General features: G+C 31.5%; 2 long non-coding RNA genes across 2 annotated transcripts; one reads left to right on the forward strand and one right to left on the reverse strand.

The window, feature by feature from the left end:
- Window positions 1–397: 397 nt before the first annotated feature.
- LOC118680359 (uncharacterized) lies at window positions 398–2274 on the forward strand. The gene is made up of 3 exons (XR_011396922.1): window positions 398–477; window positions 1731–2030; window positions 2153–2274. It is a non-coding gene; the product is annotated as an uncharacterized lncRNA (long non-coding RNA).
- On the reverse strand, window positions 1665–2063 carry LOC138857740 (uncharacterized). The gene is made up of 2 exons (XR_011396923.1): window positions 1944–2063; window positions 1665–1884 (listed from the first exon to the last, which is right to left on the reverse strand). It is a non-coding gene; the product is annotated as an uncharacterized lncRNA (long non-coding RNA).
- Window positions 2275–7283: the final 5009 nt, after the last annotated feature.

The following is a 7283-nucleotide window of genomic DNA, read 5'->3' on the forward strand; positions in this document are numbered from 1 at the left end:
AGTAAAAATGAATTAACATAAAATAATTTAAAAAATAATAAATAATAGTTCAATAAAAGGGAATATATTTCAAATGGCATATCAATATGCCCAGTTTTGCTCACATATTATATTCTCTTCAATATTCGTCGGTTGGTTATGTTAAGAGAGCGTATGTGTACAGATTCACCGCTGTTATAAAAGCGAAAAATGTTATTTGTTTCTCGTGCATCTGTGGTGAACTCCTTGATAAATTCCTACAAATTGTTCGCTGTCGAACCTGCACCTTCTCATTGTTTTAAGTTCTCTGCCTCCGGCGTCTTAATGTGTTTTTTTGTTGCATTTGCGCTCAATTTCTTTACATAAATTTCAGTGTTGTATTCTTCCGCACACTTTTTTTCTTAGTTACGCGATTTACCTCCCATTCACGTCTAGCTTGCCTTTTTTCAGTTACAAGCATTTCTATTTCAACATTTGTGATTCTTCTAAGACCAGGCGGTTTGTTATTTTTGTTTGGAGTTGCTAAGACAGCATTATTATATGTTAATTATTATATATTAAATTCCGGAACGCTTTACCCAATATCTCATTCGGTGTTTATTCTGTAATCAATATTAATGTGGCTAGTGATATATTTTATATATTTTAACTAATTTTGGTGATACAACCAGGGTTGTTCGCATAATTTTATTAGCACAGCAGAATGATCAGAGCATAAGTCAGTACATGTATCAGCAGTTATAAGTGATCTTTTTATATTTTTGATTACAGCGAAATCAATTACATTTGGTATTTTATTACGATCACTGGGCCAGTATGTATGAATGTCGGCTTACCGATACAAGGTTTGTTCAAAAAGTATCAAGATTTTTTTATTTTTTAAGAATTATGAATATATATTTTGTCCCCTTCAAAGTAATCACCCCTAGATATAAAGCACTTACGCTATTAGGTAAGTAGATATCAGTGAAGATTCGATACACTTAGCTGGCGAAAATTTAAAATTCGCGATTCCTTTTGGACAATCCTCGTATTTGCCCAAAAACCACACATTAATGGTGCCGCAGCCACCGTATTCCCAGACCTGGCCCCCTGTGACATTTTTGTTCCCAAAACTAAAGAGACCAATGAAAGGACGATGCTACGCTACGATGGGGGAGAAAAAACTGCATCGAAGGATGATCTGAACAAGATCACAAAAATTACTTTTTTAAGTGCATTGAGGATTGGAAAAAAGGCTGGCATAAGTGCATTATATCTAGGGGTGATTGCTTTGAAGGGGATAAAATAGAAGCCAATGAATAAATAATGGCTTTCTTGAGAAATATGAAATTCGCGACACTTTTTGAATTACGAGGTTTATTCATATTGCGCCTATCCTATATAATGTAATACATCTGCTTTCCTTTCGGATTAACAAATCACTATCTGCAAGAAATATATTTCATCGTCTTTTGAATTGTTGCACGGTGGATTCCCAAGCTTTTTACGCTATCTCAGCTGGAATGGACTGCAATACAGGAGTAAATAAATTTTTGACTATTTAGTTAATATTTATTTCACTTTTGGTATTTATATTTTAACATAACTAAAATTAGTTTGTTTTTTGTCTTACGACTGCATCCAAGATATATAAAATAATATGGGGGCCTCATTTAGAGAATATTAAAACTTGTATAGAAACGAAAAGTATTTATATTTTAACAATAACTATATTGCAATAACTAAAATTATCTTTTTTATTTGTTTAGCGACTGCATTCTGAGGCCCAAAATAATGTGGATGCAGCAGAACTGCATGTTCAAGTGATGATCATCTATAAATAAAGTTCTTAAATTTATTTATTTATGCCTTATTCAATAGTTATTTATGAATGATTCCCATATCAAATTGTTGGTCGACTGTCTATCAGTAATAATGAAAGCTTTATTTATGAAAAACAAAACATCAATTAGAATGCTTACCTTTATGGATGTTTCGAAGTCGTGTTTTATCTATGGAGACATTTAAGGAAATAATTTTTCATTGAAATAATTATTAAAAAAGAGCAGGTAAGCTCGCCATATTTTCCACAAAACTACTTCTCTTCTTCTTATAAAATTGGATATTCTTTCCGCTTTTAACATGTTAATATTTCTTAAATATCGATAGTTTTTACTCTTTCTAACTTTAGGATAGCCCATTTAATTAAAATTAGCATTACACGTGTTGAGAAACAGCGGAAAAAGTTTGATTTCATCTGTGATTATCTTTGGTGCAAATCCTCTCAACTTGACATTTAACTAGATTGCGAAGGTTTTGACGTTTTGCAATTGAAACGACTGGAACGGCTAGATTGAAATTCTACCAAATATATATAACATAGAGATTTGTTGCCGCCGTTCACGATCACTAATAAAAAATGTAATACAGTGAAAATGAAAGAAAACCACAAATTTGTTGTAAATTATAAATTATAGTATGCTTTTTCAATGACTACAATGCAAAATGTTAATAAAAAACTAATTTTCAAGCGCTCTTACACTGAAATAAGTTGGACATTATTTTATCCCTGGTTTTAATACCAGTATAGCTGACAACTATCACGCTGCCTAAAGTTTTGAACTACAAGTAAATTCTCTTATGAATCCAGTTTCTCCGGCACCATTAATATTACCATTAGCAAAGGCTTTGAATTCTATTAATTTTGAAAATATATGTTTTAATTTAAATAACAATACAAATATTGAAACGTCGGATGAAGATTTTGTTAAGGCAGCGTCAGAATGGGTACATTAATTCCGTAGCGGAAAAGTACGCAACTGACCACTGAGTTGAATGTGTGGATTTATATGGAAAGCGGCAGATTGACAATACGTACTCTACCGGAGAAGCATCCTGTAGACCAGCTCTCAACTTTTGCGAACGGCAACGTTTTCAATTGACATTTGACAATGGCAGTTGTAAAGAGCAGCTGTTTTATGTTTACTTACGCAACGCATTCGTTATCGCATACCTCTACGTTACGTACCCCACTTCATTCGCATAATCATGCGTCATTGACATACAAGCAGAGAATTTAGACGAACGAGAAGGTGCAAATTGAATTTTGTATGATGCTCGATTGGACGGCTAACAGTGCTGACAAATTCCGAGCAGGGAGTTCATTATTTTCTGTAATATTCGCTGTCTACCAACATAAAGAGAAAAATTAAATACTTTAAACAAAAAATACAAATGCCACTTCACATACACATGCGTGATAATTTTTTGTCATATATCCGATTTTTATGATGAAAAATTGATAAAATATGATTTTTTGCACAAATGCGAAATATATTTAACTTTTTTATAATTTTTTAATTTCATACATCAATATGGGGTTCAATTGCATTCTCTGGTATGTACACATGGAGGAATAGAATTTTCACTTATCAATAAATACATGAGTATGCGCGCACTGCTCTATATGTAAGTATGTATGTACAAATGTGCCTTGTAAAATAAGTAATGCATACACAAATCTACATATGTACATATAAGCGTACAAATGTAAGCATGGCAGCCAATAGAAAAAATACAAACGTTGTTATACAAAAACAACTATTCTCTAAAATAGCATGAGCAGCGTCAGAAATCAATATGGCAGCCAAATTGACAAATCCTAAATTTATAGTAAATCACACAACAACAAAATTTTCATTCTTGAACGCTGGCGCACAAGCAATAAGCTAAGTCGTTTCATTTATAAAAGCAAACGCCTTACACATCTCCCCAAGCATGCAAGCCTATAAGCGTCTTTTCGCGATGATGGCAAAAGCTAGAAATCTTAAATTGAACAACTTTCTGAAGTTCTCTTTAGAAGGTAAAAGTGACAACCCTGCAAGCCCACAAAACACAGAAAAAAGTGACAAAAGTGGCTACAAAGCTTTTGTCGATTTACAATATTTTACAATTCTACAATTCTAAAATATTTTTCCGTGGCTGCCAAAAATCTGCGTCAATATGTATGCAATAATTTGTTGCCAAAGCTGTTAGAGCGGCAAGGGAAGCGATGGCAATAGGCGAGTGTTCGTTTATTTTTTCGGAACATCTAGGATTTTCTACCAACAACACAATGATGTGACGCTTCTTCTCTTGTCTCTCTTTGTCAGGAAAGCAAAAAACCTGAGCTTCGATCATTGGTTGACCAGAGAACTTAAAACAATGAGAAGGTGCAGGTTCGACAGCGAACAATTTGTAGGAATTTATCAAGGAGTTCACCACAGATGCAGGAGAAACAAATAACATTTTTCGCTTTTATAACAGCGGTGAATCTGTACACATACGCTCTCTTAACATAACCAACCGACGAATATTGAAGAGAATATAATATGTGAGCAAAACTGGGAATATTGATATGCCATTTGAAATATATTACCTTTTATTGAACTATTATTTATTATTTTTTAAATTATTTTATGTTAATTCATTTTTACTTTATTATGAGAAATATATCAAAATACTTTTAAATTATTACTAATAAAGTATTTTGATATATTTCTTAAAATAATTCATTAATTGTACTTGACACCATTATGGAGTCATAAAAGTACAGAATTGTGTTTATATAAATATGTATTCTTTCTATATTAATTTTAATAAAATTTTAAAAAATATATTGTTGCTCAAAAGTCTATTTTATTTCAATACTAATTTCAGTTGATTTTCCTATAGAAATTTGACTGGCGTAGAAGCAAATGTGCAACAGGACATACATACATATATTATGTCGTTTACACATTTGTATGTATTTTTATGTAGATATGTACACTCATTACTTCATGTGAAATCTCCGTTGACACATTTTTTGCTTTTATGTCAAAGAGTCAATCTGTCGAAGAACTGACGCGACGACAAAGCGTCACCAGAGAACTTAAAACAAAAACAAGAATTGTAGAATTGTAAAATATTGTAAATCGACAAAAGCTTTGTAGCCACTTTTGTCACTTTTTTCTGTGTTTTGTGGGCTTGCAGGGTTGTCACTTTTACCTTCTAAAGAGAACTTCAGAAAGTTGTTCAATTTAAGATTTCTAGCTTTTGCCATCATCGCGAAAAGACGCTTGTAGGCAAACGCATGCTCGGGGAGATGTGTAAGGCGTTTGCTTTTATGAATGAAACGACTTAGCTTATTGCTTGTGCGCCAGCGTTCATGAATGAAAATGTTGTTGGTGTGTGATTTACTACAAATTTAGGATTTGTCAATTTGGCTGCCATATTGATTTCTGGAGCTGATGCTATTTGAGACAATTGTTGTTTTTGTACAACAATGTTTGTATTTTTCCTATTGGCTGACGTACTTACATTTGTACGCTTAAATGTATGTAGATTTGTGTATGCATTACTTATTTTGCGCGGTCATATGCATATTTGTACATACATACTTACATATAAAGCAGTGCGCTCACATGTATTTATTGATAATTGATAATATATTATTATATTATATAATATAACATATTGATGTACATACATAAATTATTAATTCTGTAAAAATTTAAATTAGAAAATTATGAAAATAGTAAAATATCATTTTTTGTATAATCTTTCGCATTTTATCATGCCTCATTTGTGCAAAAAAAATCATATTTTATCAATTTTTTATCATAAAAATCGTTTATATGGCAAAAAAAAATTCATGCATATGTGAAGAGGCATTTGTATTTCTTGTTTTCTCATTCATTTCATTTCATTTTTCTCTTTATATTAGTAGATACGTATTTTGTCAGAGAACGTTGTTAAAAATTCTCATTTCAGTTAAATAACAGCAAAACTATACAGAAAGTGGTGAACTCCTTGATCTCAAATTTTCAGCCAACCAATCGAGCATCATACAAAATTCAATTTGCACCTTCTCATTGTTTTAAGTTCTCTGAGTCAACACGGTTCCTGCTTGCTGCCTTTATTCGTTTCTGCGACAACTACATCTGATTCCTTTCGTCAACGCGCCTGAGCAAAACTTCGATCTCAGTTTGGCTCATATTTGCGTCTAATCGGATTCAATGGCTTCACCCTTCAGCGTTTCCTGTTTCGATCCGTGCTTCTACTCGTACAGCGTTTGCAAACGCATTACAATTATTATTAAATTAATCTAAACCTAAACGTTAATAATTAAAAATTTAATAAGCTTTATGCATACAAATTTGCACGGGCGTTTTTGTTTGTTTCTAATTTATACAACTACCTTAAGATGAATAAAATTCAACGAAATCCTTTGCTCTGCTAATTACAATATTAATGTCACACAAACAATTCATTAATTTGAGGATTTATTATTGTTTTTAAGTCAACGAGCTCACCTACCATTACCCACTTGCGTTCATACAAGTATATACTTGTACTTTTGTATATTTTCGTATTAACCTTTGAGAGATATACTTACGTATGTAAATATACTTGTGAGTAAAAACACGTCAAGTGGACCCCCCATTTTCCACTTGATCATCGAATTTAAATGTGAGTATTTTTTCATAAGGTAGTCATCATGAACAAGTAATCCCCCGCTCAGTTTTTTTAAATTTTAATTTTAACAACAATTTTTTTTTAATTGAAAATTTTTACTATTTTTAGTTAAAAAATTAATAACTAGAAAACTATTCTAACTATAAGTCAATGACTAAGATACTCAAAAATATTAAATTTAAAGAAATTATGAATTTTTAATACTTAAAGAATAGGACATTCCAGTTAAAAATTTGGCCTTGAAATATTAATAGCGGGTATTCAATACATTCTGGTGGATTAGGGAATTCCCGTCATAAGTATTTCTTTGAAACTATTAAGCGGGTAGGAATTATGCATATTGTTCTACCACATTCATGCTAATTCACTGCAAGCAAAATGTGAGACCATCATCCCAACATACAAATGAAATATGCAACACACTCTAAGTGTTGCGTTGCCGAACCGCTATACTTGCAGCGCTATACCGGCAGCGCTATAACGGCAGCGCTGGCCGCCCGTCATAAAATTTTTTTTTCGCTTAATCTAATCGCGATCAGTCAAAATTTTTTGCGGATTTCGTTACTTTAATGTTTATTGCAAAATACTAAAAAAAAATTTAATTTTTTGAGGGAGAAGTCATTAAAATTTTCATTTCTTAACTTAAAAGTTAATTAACAATTTGAAAAAAAAAATTATTTAAATTCATACATATTTTTTCAAAGTAAAAGTTTTGAACTATAACTCCTGAAAATTTCATTAAAAAATCACCAATAGTTTTCTAGTTATTAATTTTTTAACTAAATATAGTAAAAATTTTCAATTAAAAAAAAATTGTTGTTAAA

Source organism: Bactrocera oleae, chromosome 6 (genome assembly GCF_042242935.1).
Source record: "Bactrocera oleae isolate idBacOlea1 chromosome 6, idBacOlea1, whole genome shotgun sequence".
Lineage (NCBI taxonomy): Eukaryota > Metazoa > Arthropoda > Insecta > Diptera > Tephritidae > Bactrocera > Bactrocera oleae.